Source organism: Peromyscus eremicus, chromosome 13 (genome assembly GCF_949786415.1).
Source record: "Peromyscus eremicus chromosome 13, PerEre_H2_v1, whole genome shotgun sequence".
NCBI classification, from domain to species: domain Eukaryota; kingdom Metazoa; phylum Chordata; class Mammalia; order Rodentia; family Cricetidae; genus Peromyscus; species Peromyscus eremicus.
Genome location: NC_081429.1, coordinates 8,506,811 through 8,520,566, shown reverse-complemented (window position 1 = coordinate 8,520,566; position 13,756 = coordinate 8,506,811).

Below are 13,756 nucleotides of genomic sequence, written 5' to 3'. Positions count from 1 at the left end.
GGGATATCAGGAAAATGGGGCTTAAGAGACTTTCATTGTTTATATGTGTTGGTGTTGGTTATATGTTTTTGCAGTATAAAAAAATTAAAATGATACTATAGTTGTATTAAAACAATTGGTATTGCTAATTTTTTTTTTTTTTTTTTTAAAGGAGAATAACCAGGTCCTTGGGAAGCTGATAGATACACTTAGCATTAGAAGAATCTGAGATTGTTGCTCTGAGTCACTCCTAAGCTCTGCAAGGTGGGGCTAGCCTCCTGGGTTGGCTCTGCTCCGGTGCAGTCCATGTTGCAGGCTGTTTCTAATGGACCTCTGCGAAAGCAGACCTCTGCCCAGCTCTCCCTTCAGGAAATCCTGTCAAGGCTTCTCTGAAGACCCCGAGAGCCTGCGGGTCCTAGCCTCTGGCTTCCTGGCCTTCACTCATGGTGTTTGCCTCATTGCCGAGCTTTCTCTGCCTGCTTTGCGTCCTCTCTTCTTCTCGAGCCTCTTGGGTCAGGGCCTTTGCACATACGCTCCTGTTGCCTCTGTCTTCCTCAGTCCTTCGCTTCAGTCTTCTATTCAACTTAGTTTAGAGGCTTTCTTCCTCCTTCTTCACGTTCTCCACTTGTGAAATTTCAATAAGTTGTTGTGACATGAGTTGTTTAATGTCATCTCTTGCTGGCCGAAGACTTCAAGGAGTCAAAAGGCCAAGAATGCCTCATGTCTGCTTTGTGCCTGGTACACGGCAGCTTGGGTACCTGATGAATGGGTGGGCAATGCAGTGCAGGCCTTGGAGGCAGAGCTGTGTGAGGACGTACACCCAGCCCGTTGATGTGCAGTCTGCTTGTGTTCTGGAATTGCCTGTTCCCTAGCTGCCGTCCCCCCCCTCCCCCCCCCAGCATCTGGGAACTTCTTGCTCCTGATTTTGGAGATTACACGCTGTTAAGTAGATCCATAAATACAAGTGAAGTGGATTCTGTGATGTAGCAAGGAGTGAGAGGCAGAAAGGACTTAAACACAGCTGCCAAGTAGCAAATGGGCCATTGTGCCTGGCCGGGGCAAATGTGCCCAGCTTTTCCCCCGGGTGGGTGGAGGAGGCTGGCTGTGGTATTCAAGGTGACAAGCTGCTGCTCCTGTTAAAGCCCGTTTCCCTGTTTATTTTAATTTGGAATTAATAACGTTACTTAGTCATTTCTTATTTAACCTCATAATTTTAACATGATCCCTTAATAAGGTTGCATACATAAACATTTTAGAGTCTGCTCTGTTTAAAGCTGCATGTTGAGCTTTGTTAGTTTACTGTTGTCTATGAAGTATTCCGTCTGTGTGAGTCAAGAGCTTTTGTTGGATTGATGTTTAAGCTTGAGACAATAAATCATCTATGGCTTGAAAGCCTGAAGCAGTATTCCAAGTGGGAGTGCTGTCCCAATGGTGAGGAATGGTGACTCCCTCATTGGTTTTACGGGCTGCTTTTTGCTAGAGTACTTCTTTTCGAAGCAGTAGTTTTTATGCTTCTCTACCCCTGGTCTCTGGTGCTGAGGAAGAAGGTCCTGAATATTGCTAATGGATCTTTTATTTGTTTTCTAAATATTCATCCTGCTCCCAATTGGGCCCAGGTTATAGTTTCAGACGAGGCTTGGGAGATGGGACTCCGTTGAACACCTGCTTTGTGGCTGGCACAGAGGTCTGGAGGATCCCAGACCTCCTTCCTACCACTGGCCACCAGAAAGAAACAGATGCAGATAGGGACCTAGGAAGAGCAACAGACATACAACAGGTGCTTAAGGTTACCATCCCAAGAACCAGGGTTGTGTGAAGCATGAAGAAGGAGGCTGAGAGGGCTCCTTGTGGCTGGGGTGGCAAGAGGCTGAGCAAGTTGGGGGAGGGGTGTTTGTCTGAGAGTAAGCAGGTGTGGTCTTTTTGAGTCAGAGTCAGAGTGGTGGGATTGCATCAGGGTAGGAAGGCCTCATGGCGGGATGATGGCCCAGCTCCAAGGACTGCATAGCTGGAGTGTGTGAGCAGAGAAGACCTGGGTATTCTTGTGCTGGCTGCAGGGGGCTTGTCCTTGTGAAGGACTGCTGTGCCTTGCCGTGCCGTCATCTAGTGTCTAATGTGGCTGCCTTCCCTTGGTTCTGTTACTTATGCCCATGCCTGGCTCTGCTGCTGATGGACCTAACCTCTCTGACTGTCTTGAGGCACATCTTCAAGGCTCCCAGGTAGTGTGTGCTAGGGCTCTGGTTTGAGCATCATCATGAAGGACCCCTTGTGTCAAGCTTGGGTCACTCTGCTCTGAGGCTGGAGCTGCAGGCTGAGGGGATGGGGTTCAGTCTCTCTTTCAAATGCTGCTGTTGAGAACTTCCTCTGTGACCCACCCAGGACTTCTTAGAGAAGAAGCTTATTCAGATGCTTGCTGGGAACCAGTGGAGGAAAAGCTCTCACCTTGACATCAGTGTCTGCAGCAAAGCCCGGTACCAAAGCCATTGCATATGGTTCATGTCATTGCAGTAGTGTGGCACGACCCACAGTCCCTGCTCTTCTGTGCCCTTTAAAGCTTGCTCACATCTGAACTCATGGTAGAGCCCTGCGATCCACGAGCTGAGGTTTGTGCTGTAGCCTCCCGGGCAGGGGGTACAGGTTGGTCAGTTGGTCTAAGGTGCCCTTGGACTTTAAAGAGCTTAGGGAGTAGTTGGTAAATGCCACAGTGGGTAAGGCCCCTTTTGTTATGGTATTTCTGTGAAGTCTGTACTAGGTAGAACTGGCATTGGTGATCTGTCCCCTTTCTGTGGGACATTTCTGTGCAGCTCCTGTGTTTTTCTTCCCTTGACTCTCTGAGCTGGAAGGACACATCCAGGACTGCGGAGTGAGTTCTCAACTTTTCTGGTAAGTTCCTTTTCCATAGCAGGTTGTTGCCTTTCATTTTTACTGCCCTGTACATTCTGCAGCAGCCCCAGGGTCTCCTGCACTTGTCAGCTGAAGTGGCAGCTGACCTGAAAGATCTGTGCTTTGGTACCCATTGAAGTCCTCAGGCAGCAGGCTGGCTCTTCTCTCCGGCAGCTGGCATGGAGCAAGCCACAGCGCTGGGCCTTTGGAAGAGCATGTTGGGATTTAGAGTTAGTCAATAGTCCTTCCTAAAGAAGAACATTTCCTCCATTAGGTTAGATTGTGATCATCATTTGGGTGCACTTTGGTGACAGATTTTCAGAATCTAAGTGGGAATATGGCTAGAAGAATAAAGAGGCCAACAGTGGGGCTTTACTTGGCTGAGGTGCCTTGTCTTCTGGCTCCTTAGGTGGGCTGATTGCAGATGTGGGGATGTATGCGTGGCTCTGCTCATCTTGGTGCTGTTGGCCTCTGGTATAGGATGATGGTTTGAAGGTGACTTTCCACGGCTATGGGGTGTTGGAGACAGAGCATGAGTGTTGAGTGAAGCCTGAGTTGAACCCCACAGCTTGACCTTTTTGACTTCCTTGTCTGGCTGACATTGCATCTCTTGCCATCTGTAGGAGGGAGGGAGAGGAGACCCACTGGAGGTTCCAGACAAGTGGACCCTCCAAGGCCTGGTCCTCATCTCCCTGTCTGTTTTCTCTTTCCCCACCTTAGGCTGCTCATTATTTGCTTTGCTTGCAGGCCTCTGGTAGGAATAGTGGGAAGGGCAGAATATGTCATCTGCAGGGCTGTTTGTGTCCAGGCCTTTGATGCAACTGCAGGACCTTCTGAGGCCTGCCCCAACTTAGGGTATCTCTGCATCTGTCAGAATTGTGGTTGGGAGGCCTCCCTGCAGGGACCTTAGTATCATTTGGGAGCAAGAATTTATCTCTCTTTTGTTTTTGTGGAGGATGTTATGTAGCTTGTGGATACCAAGGACTTGAGGGCTCAAGATAATTGCTTTTGGAATGCTATGAGCCCCTCAGGGCACTGTGTATGTTACGGTCCCTTCCTGCAGACAGGGCCTGACCTATGATTGTAGCTGCCTTGTCAGTGAGTCTGCACGGCTCTTTGATGTGATGTGTACCTGGGCCAGTGGTGCTGCCCTGTTTCCCGGAGGGGCTGTGAAGTGGCCAGATGACCTCTTTGTGATGAGTCTCTATTGTCAGCACACTACTAGGTGTTGTGGAAGAGAGCTGTTTTGTGGTCCTGGGCCACAAATGCAGTTGCTAAGGGTTTCCCCGTTCCCTGCATCTGGGTGATTTCCATCCTCCTCTTCACTGTTCCCCCTTGATATGAGCAGGAATCACTGTCATCCTAGGCAAGCTAACAGTGACTGGAGGGACAATTCATGACAGGATGCTCAGGATATGGGTGCTGTAGGCATGTAACAGTGTGTGGTGGCACAGCAAGGGACAGAGACACTGTGGAGGGCAAGAAGGACTGAGGGAAAAGTGCAGGCCATGTGCACTGTCCATGGGATTGCTGTGGGCACCAGCATGCACCCTGGAAGGAAGCCCCTGAGGAATGGAGGCACATAGAGGAGGGGACATAGAGTCAGGTTATGTCCTTCTGAGATGACTAAAAAGGAGGCATACAGTGGTTCTGAGTGTCAAGCAGATCTTTCTGGTGTTAGCTTTATCAGGTAGGGTCTCTCCACGCAATCACTTACTCTGGGAAATTGATTGGCCCACTTTCCAAAGTACAGATGGAGGAAGTGTTCCAGCAGGGCGGGAGCTGGCTCCTTTACAGTGTTTAAAGATTCTCCCCACCCCCCATCCCCCTTGCACCTGGTCTTAGAAGAGTCAGCTTCATGGGTGACAGGACCCTGCTAGATGTCCCAGAACTCCTTTACTGCATGCCCTTAAGGAAGGACCATCTTTGCCCCTGCAGAGTCTTAAGTTCGTACTGCTTGGTCTGGCTTTGGTCTTACAACATCTCTGAGTCAGGCACTGCCATGAGAAGCACAGCCTGCACAGCGTGGCTCAGCCTACATGCTGGTGCTGGGCTCGCCTCGCCTCTTCCGGAAACTGGCTAGGACATCAGCCTCCTCCTATGGAAATGGCTGCTGTCTAGAGGGAGGGAGCGGGAAGGGATGCTGAGGAGGGCGGCAGTTGCTAGGTTGCTGCCATCATTATGAAGCACCTGGATCTTTCTTGGGCTCTGCAGCAGTTCTGGAGCAGTCCTTGAGTGAGCTCAGGCTTACAGCACAGGCCGTGCTGAACACTTTGCAGACCTGAATCCCATGTGATCCTCTCTATGGGAAGAATGATTTGCTTAGGAGGTGAAGTGTGCTCGGCAAGGTCAGCTGGAGGGCCTGGGTGGGATTCTCTAGTGGTGTATGTACATGACTACCATAGTGTCTTGCAGAGACAGGGTCCTGCTTTATTCTATCTCCACTGGCTAACTGGAGAATACAGATGACCTCAGAGAGGGACTCAGTACCAACATGGGTCTAGTGGTGCCACTGGGTGGAAAGAGATTATGTTGTGGAGTGTGGTTGTAGTCCAGTGAGGTAGATGTTCATGGCTGGGGTCCTAAGTAAACAGAAGGGTGGAGGGCAGACCAGGGCCGCAGTAACTGGGCTGCACAGAATCCCAGAGGGTAGGGCTTCCAAGCCCACTAGCCAGCTTCCCTGGCTAGTGGCTTCCTAGCCTTGCTCCTTATGGCTGTTAGTTAGTTGCCTGATGATGCTTCTGCCATAGGTAGGAGTGAGCAGATGCCAAGTGTCTCCTGAGAAGACGTAGTACAAATACAGCTCAGGCCCAGTCAGTGATCCATACCATACCTCTTCCTGTGTGCCAGTGAGATTTTGGAAGGAATATACTTTGGAATCTGACCGAGGGGCTTCAGAGCCTGGACTTTTTGGTCCTCCAGCCTGTGGCAGGCCACAGAGTCAACTGCTCAGCTTCCTGGCCTCAGTCTGTTCATTTACAGCTTGGATAAGAGAATTTTTGTCTCTGAAAATTTCTGTCATCAGGCAGAATGCAGAGTTTGGCAGCCCAACCCCAAACCTTGCTCCAGCATGAGAGGAATTAGCCTTACTACCTTCTGAGGCCCACATGCGTGGGGTCAGCTGTGTCTTGCTCTGCTGCTTTAGTGTCTAGCATGGACCAGGCCCAGTGCTATCATTATGTATGGGCCCTTCTGCCCCATAGCTTGGATGCTCTTGCTTCTAGCCTACCACTGAAAAAGCTGGTGTTCCTAGCGCAGCAAATTGCATGGTCAGGGCCATGGGTTCAAGTTAGCAGCTGTTCTGAGCCTGTGCCTTTTTTGCCTTCATATTAATTGGGTGCACAGTGGAGTAGTGCATCAGTTGGAAGGGCAGGGCTCATTCGGAGTCTAACTTTGGGTGGTTAAAGTGTGTGATGAGGGACTTAGACTTTGAGAAACAGGACAGGTAGGTATGCATCTGGTGTGGTTGTGTGTGAGCTATTCTCTTGGCATTTGCCTGGCTTTTCCTGTTTTCTCGTCTGCACAACCAGAGTGGTGGGACCTTGCCATGGCTGAGTTGTGTGAGGATCAAGTATTACATCCCTGGCAGCAGGCACAGGCTAGCCTCAGATACTTGTGTGGAGGGAGGCAGCAGCTGTTTTAGCCTTGGTATGCTATGCCTAGTGTGGAGAGTATTCTGACCAGAGAGGTGCCTGCACACCCTTCACAGGTTTCCTGACTTAGGAGGCAAGGTGGAAGATTCTCATAGTGGTTGTGTTGGTGGCTTATGTTCCTGGGCAAGGCACACTGAGGACCTGTACCATGGGTGGCAAGACTCAGGCAGGAAGTGGCCTCGTGGAACAGGCTGGGGAATGTTTTGGCCACTGGTTGATATTGTGGGCTTGGCAATTGTTTTGGCAGGTGACCTTGTTTATGCCATTTGTTAGCTACCCTCCCCTTTCCCTTTCTTCAACCCTGCTTCAGCTCTGGGAATGCAACCCTTGCCCCTGTGCATGTACATAGATATGCACACACAGCTCTCATTTGCGTGTGTGCAAACACATGCACGCATGCACACACACACACACACACACGTGTGTGCGTGTGTGCACTCATAGATATACATGCCTGCACACTGGAGCCCACATCCAGCATGAATTTAAATTTCTCTCATAGATTCCTGGTGGGAAGAGGGCCAGCTGGTGCTCATTCTCTTCACCATTACTCACTGAGGAGCTGTGGAATTTTGGGGCTCTGTGTTTGTGATGGTGGTTAGGGTTAGGGTAATGAAATCCTTGCTTAGGGAGTATGGTCCTTCCCCAGTTCTTCCTCTGCATGGAGATTCTGGGCCTTAATCTTTAAAGTCAAGAATACTGAGTAGTTCTCTCCAGGGCAGAAGTCCTAAGTGTCGTCTCATCAAATGGCCTTGAGTGGGCCAGGTATTGGGAGGATAAGGCCTTCTGAGGGTTCTGGGCCTTGGTTCTTAGACTTCAGAAATTGGCCAGGAGTTATACTTAAATTTAGTGCTGACCTCTTTTCCTTAGGGCATTCCTCTTAGTTTTTCAGGTACAACTGTGGCCTCAATCTTTGCCAGGCTAACCCTGGAGGTTGGAGGATGCTTCTGCCTGGAGGACTCCACCCTCCATCTTTTTGTGGCTCCATATTGTCCATTTTGTTCTCGGAATCATCCAGGGCCCCAGGCTTTGTCCATTCTTGGCTTGCCGGTTCTGGTGTCCATGGAAATTTACCTTAGCTTCATACTCTTCCTTGGAAATTAGCCTCAAAGCTGTGTTACATGGGTCATCCTGTGGCCAGGACCACTGTGACCCAGTCCTGGTGGTTTTGGTGTTATTTCTGCCTTTGGTGCCATCTCTTTCCATGTCAGCACTGATGATCCCTCTTAATTTCCTGTTTCTGTTGATGTTCTCTTGGTGTGACATGAACTTCTTCTGTGGATGCTCCAGGGATGCCTTCCTGGCTTGGACCAAATCCTCCCTCGGACCCTAGCCTCCAGTTTTTCTTCTTGTCGCCCTGTACTGTCGTCTTTCTCCCTCACCCTGGTCATACCATTCTTCCCTCTCATTTCTGCTTCATCCTCAGGGTTTTTCTGCTTCATGTAGGTTCCTTTCTGCATCCTCAGTGGACACATTGCTTGGGCCCCGCTTGGGACACTCCTGGGCTTTTTTGTTCCAGGTCTTTATGAATTCTTGCCTTGGGCTGGTTTGGGGTTGTTAGGACAGAGCTGCAGATGATTGAGGTGATTGCCTAAGTAGCCTCTGATGGCCAGACAACCCACTCTTGACTCCAGTGACAGTATCACAGCCTTCTGGCTTTTTTGGTACTGACCATTGTCTTTCCCTGCCTCCTGTCCTTTGGGTGAGTTATGAGGAGTAGTGGATAAGGCCACCATTAAGGACTCCAAGGCTTGTCGTGTTACCTCTTCCTATGCTGGAACCAAAGTAGGTGTGTGCTGTTCGGACACAGCTAAGCCTCATGCCTGGAGTTGCAGCTGTTCACAGGCTTGAGGCTAGGAATAGGTTGCTTCTGGGCACCTCCTTTTTGTTTTGTTTTGTTTTTTTCTTTTTCTTTCTTTCTTTTTTTTTGAGACAGGTTTTCTCCGTGTAGTTTTGGTGCCTGTCCTGGATCTCGCTCTGTAGACCAGGCTGGCCTCAAGCTCACAGAGGTCTACCTGGCTCTGCTTCCCAAGTGCTGGGATTAAAGGCGTGCACCACTGCTGCCTGGCTTGTTTTGTTTTTTCAAGACAGGGTTTCTCTGTGTAGTCCTGGCTGTCCTGGATCTTGCTCTGTAGACCAGGCTGACCTCTAACTCAGAGATTCACCTGTCTCTGTCTCCCAAGTGCTGGGATTAAAGATGTGCTCCACTACACCATTGCCCTGTTTACCTTCTCCATATTGAGCTGAACTAGGGTAGAGCTCGCCTGCCATTAAGCTGGCAGAGGGTGGCCAGAATCCTCCTTTCCTTTGGACCTTGAAGGGTTCCAGGACAGGGTGCTTCCTCCTTTTGAGAACAGCTGTCCTGCATGTCTGAGTGTACAGAGAGTGAGAACATGTTATTTGCCTCCTGGTATGAGGGAGGCGAGGAGGCAGCAAAGTTCAACTGAGAGGCAGTGCTAGTTAGTACTGGAGAGAGGGCTTTCTCCCACTGTGGGGGGGGTGGGGGTGTTTGAGCCCCAGGCATGTGAGTCCTGACTCCTGAAAGACCCATGAGGACAGGTCATACCCCGTGGAAGTCAGAATCCTGGCTTCTTGTGTACACGTGTGTGTGTGTGTGTGTGTGTGTGTGTGTGTGTGTGTGTGTGTCTCCCCGTGCGTGCGCGCACCATGTAGTATTTGTTTTCTCCCACATCTGGGCTTACTAGTGCCCCTGCACTGGCTCCTTCCCACAGCAGTGTAGGGACCCGGGGGACATACAAGGAGACACTTCTCCTTAAAGCCCATCACTGTGTCCTTGGCCCATGGATTCATGAATATGGAAGTTTATCTGAAACTGTTAAAACATCACACACTTGGACAGGCGTCATGGTGCACGCCTTTAATCCCAGCATTCTGGAGGCAGAGGCAGGCAGATCTCTGTGAGTTCGAGGCCAGCCTGGTTTACAAAGTGAGTTCCAGGACAGCTAGGGCTGTTACACAAAGAAACTCTGTCTTGAAAAACCAAAAGAAAAAAAAAAAACCCAACAACAAAAAAAGGTATTACCCTTGTCCATATGTAATACAGTGAACATTTTAGGGTTAAAAGCAGAGGGGCGTTGGGAGTGTGCCTAGCCACAGCCAGTATGTGGTGAAGCAGCCAGACCCATCTTTGCAGTCAGCACTTGCTCCTTTGGAGGAAGGGCAGTTCTTTTTATTGACGGTTTACCCACAGAGGGGAGATACAAACCTTGCAAATGCCATTTTGCTTATAGCTGAAAGGGTTGTGGATCTTTGGAGTTCACCAGGTATCCTAGGCATCTCAGATTAAGAGCACCTAATCTATCAAGCAATCAGTACTTAGAACCTGCATGTCTCAGTGCTGGCTTGGCATGCAGCCAGCTCTTAGCCGTGGTCAGAGATGTCCTGGGGTCATTTCTGTCTCCCTTTCCAGAGTGTTGTTGGAGGAGATAGTACACTGTTCCCTGTTACTCAATCTTTGCAGAGGTGAGCTGGCCAGCTCAGATGCCAGTGTCTGTTGGCTCCCTGAGCATTGTTCAGACACTTGTGTCTCTGTTTCTCTTCCTTGGTTCCTGTTCCTGTCCTTGTTGGCCACGATTGGGCTTTTCTGCATACCCTACAAAATTGTATGGACTTACCAGCATCCTCTTTGCTTTCTTATTTCCATTCCGTATTATTTCTTTTCCTCTCTCAGTGTATGGGTCAGCCTCTTAGCCTAGCCATCTGAGAGGAGTGCTGTGAGTTGGTCAGACTGGGGCTATCTTTCATTCAGAACAGGGAAGACTCAGTTTGATTGCCCAGTCCCGCAGTGTATGGGATTTGGAGATGAACTTGTCTTGGTGTTGCTCTACCCTTGACCTTGCCCTTGCTGTGAATTTCTCTGAGATTCTTGGAATGTTCAGGTATAAGGTACTTGTTCTTCCCAGATGGTCCCACTTGATTAAGAGAGGACTTCACATACCTGAGCACTGTCAGATCTGTTTTCTAGGTCTGACTCAATCTCTGCACAGATTAGACTCACAGTTTGTTGACAAATCATTTATACTCTAGATTGAAGTTTGTGACTGACATAGGTCTGCTCAAGACTGCACCTATTATGGGAAGAGCAGGGCCAGGCCCCATTGGTGAAGGGCAGTGCTGGACCTGCAGTGATGTGGAGATTCCCCTGAGCATCTGGGATCGGGTGGCACAGGAACCAGGTGTCTTCTGGGTACTGGAGAGACCAGAGCAAGATGAGTGTGCTGTTAGATAGGTGCCTTTAGCATGGGTATGTTAACCTCAGAGGTACCTCTCATCTGGCCTTACGATAAAGTAGAAGCTGTTACTTGGGTTGGGCTGTGTCCTGGGAAGCTCTGGCCCACCTGTCCCTGTTGTGGGGGCCTCTGGAGGAGTGGGCAAAACTATATAAGGGGAGGGCCCTACAACTCTTGGGGTTTATCCTCAGTTTCTGTGAGGTGGCCCATTCAGGTTACTACTGGGTAGTCCTCGTTTACATGATCAGAAAGGTATATAATGAGAATTTTGTTTCTTGATTGCCTGAGTATTTTTATTAAAGCATTTCTAATATCATTAATATTAAGGGAACTAAATTGAAAGAATAGATCAGCAATACAAATAAGCAGTTACTGTAATTGGGAAAATACTAATGATCTAATTTGCATATGTGGCAGAAGCATTTTTTATGACTGCCTTGATAATAAAAGACAGGCTGAGTAGCACAAATGCAAGCAAATGAAGAAATCCATTAATTCTCCTATTCATTTAAAAATGGTATGCCCGGCTTTTACAGTGACAGTTTAATAATTAGGGTGCCTAATTTTAATCTGTTCCGTGGGTGCACACCCTGCCTAGCTTGGGCAGCCAGCTGCCAGTGGTGGGATTCTGTGCTCAGCTGAAAGAGCGCGGGAAGCTGGGGCCCTGGTATTGAAGCCACAGTGATCCCCTTGGCTGTGTGATTTCCATTGCCATGGAGCATGTAAGCCAGTCTTGCTGGAGACTGTGGTGACTTGAATCACTCAGGGTTGAGTCTGTTGGAGGGTTCTCATCCCTAGGCGTTTTTGACCTATCCTTCCTCAGGAGCCATTTGACAGTGAAGGAGATGGTCTGGGTTGTCATAACAAGCTGTGCTTGTGGTACTAGGTTGAGGCCAGGCTCCTGAGCATCCTGCAGTACCTACAGGATACCATGCCCCCCCTCCCCCTCCACAAATGCTGCCAGTACTGACCTAGAAGCCCTGACATGAATGCTTCTGGAACATGAGAAGCAAAGGACACTGCAGTAGAGGAGGGTGGATCTGCTGCACAGTCAGAGAGACTAAACCACTTGGGGGCAAGTTACACACATCATTTCTAGTTTGGGGGCGAGGAAATGAAGTCAGCTCTCATTTACATATTTTGCATTTGAATGAAGTGTACCTTTATTCTTTCCTTTTCCGATCTTTTCATTTCTGTCTCTAAGCTTTGGAAGATGGGTCTAGATTCCCCAGAACTTTAGTTTCTTAGCAGAGCAGTCAGATACAGTTAAAGAGGCGTATTTGTGTGGTAGTAACTATACAGAATGAAAGGAGACTGCTCAACTGTAGTACATTTTTAGAATATGCAAAACAATGCACTGAGTGAGAGTCCTTGGTCTTGCCCTGCTGCTCCCTGGCTGCGGTTTCCATTTCAGTGGGGAAGAGAGACAGTCAGTAGGTGGCATGTCACACTGGGTCCAAGATTGTTTCCTTCACTGTGACATGATATGCTTCTCCCATGTCTGGGTGACAGTTGAGTTTCTGTAAATACATGTACGTGTTCTGATGTTGTGTTGACTACCGTTTGTCCCCAGTTGTCTTGCCAGCAGCTGGGATGTGAACATGGCTGTTGTTCTCGGCAGCCTGCAGGTTCTAAGGAAGGTGCTGGTCACTGTGCACTGGAGGTTTGCATGAGTGCCTTTCCTTGTTCTCTGAAGTGGGCTAGAAAGGCTAAGTAGAAGAGGACAGGCAGCATGGCTCTGAAGGGAGGGGACATAGAGGGAAGGAACCAAATAACCATGTCATTTGACAACCTGTTGTATTGGTGTGGAGCCTCTTAGATTAAAAAGTGTGAAACTTGGCTCTAACCATCTGAAGGTGTACTGTTCAGTAGCATCAATTCAGTCACAACCAACTGCAGAATATTCTCAGAGCTCAAACTATGCATGCTGTAGTAGTGTTGAAAGGTGGGTGGCTTTTGTAAAATGCAGGCTCTTGTTGGTCCCATGGTAAGCACAAACACTTGTTCTCTCCCAAACACACACACACACACACACACACACACACACACACAGACACACACACACACACACACACGCACACACACACACACACACGTGCACACACACACACACACACACACACACACACACGATGGGATGAGACCAGTGTTTGTAAGTGGTGTGTGTGTGTTATACAAGCATTATACCACATACTCTGAGAGGTGCTCCTATAGCAGGAATATGTGCTATGTAGCAGTAGTTTATATTTAGCGGTTAATAATACATAACATACTGTATAATTTCAAAGTACATTCATTGTGGACATGTGTGTGTGCGTGTGTCTAGAGGCTTTGGGGAATAAGGACTTGTAGCTCTTCACCATTACTCCTTGCTCACAAGGTCCAAACTCCAAACCTGATCAGGCTGTCTGCCTTCGTTCTCTACAGGAATCAAACTCAGTTCTAGGCCATGTTTCTCAGGGGTCAGGATTTGAGACTTTGCATTGTCTCTGTCCTGGGTCATGTCCTCCTTTTTCGTGCCTAGTCCTGGACCAGTGGGAATTGGTACTGCTAGTAGGGACAGGCCAGTGATTCCTCACCATACTCCTGCCTGAAGGCCATGGCGGTCTACATTATTTTCTCACTGCAGTTACCATGTGGCCTAGACCTGGGGAATTGCCTGTAGTTGTCTGGCATCCTCAGTGCCTGTGAGAGGGCCAGACCTCATTCACAGACTTACTGTTCTTTCTCAATGATCTGATGAGGCAGGTACCATGAGCTGTTTCCTAGGGTTCTTCGAGTTTCCAGTGCAGAGAACCATCACGTGGTTCTGGAGATGTAGAGCCTGCATCAGGGCCCAGCCCAGCCAAGCTCAGCTTGGACTGGTGCTCTGTGGGACTTTTTGGGGATAGAACCCTAGTGGTGTGAAGACAGGATAAGGGTGACCAGTCCATGAGCTGGGAGGGCAGCTAACCCAAGAAGACCATTGACCACACCATCCTGGAGCAGGTGGTT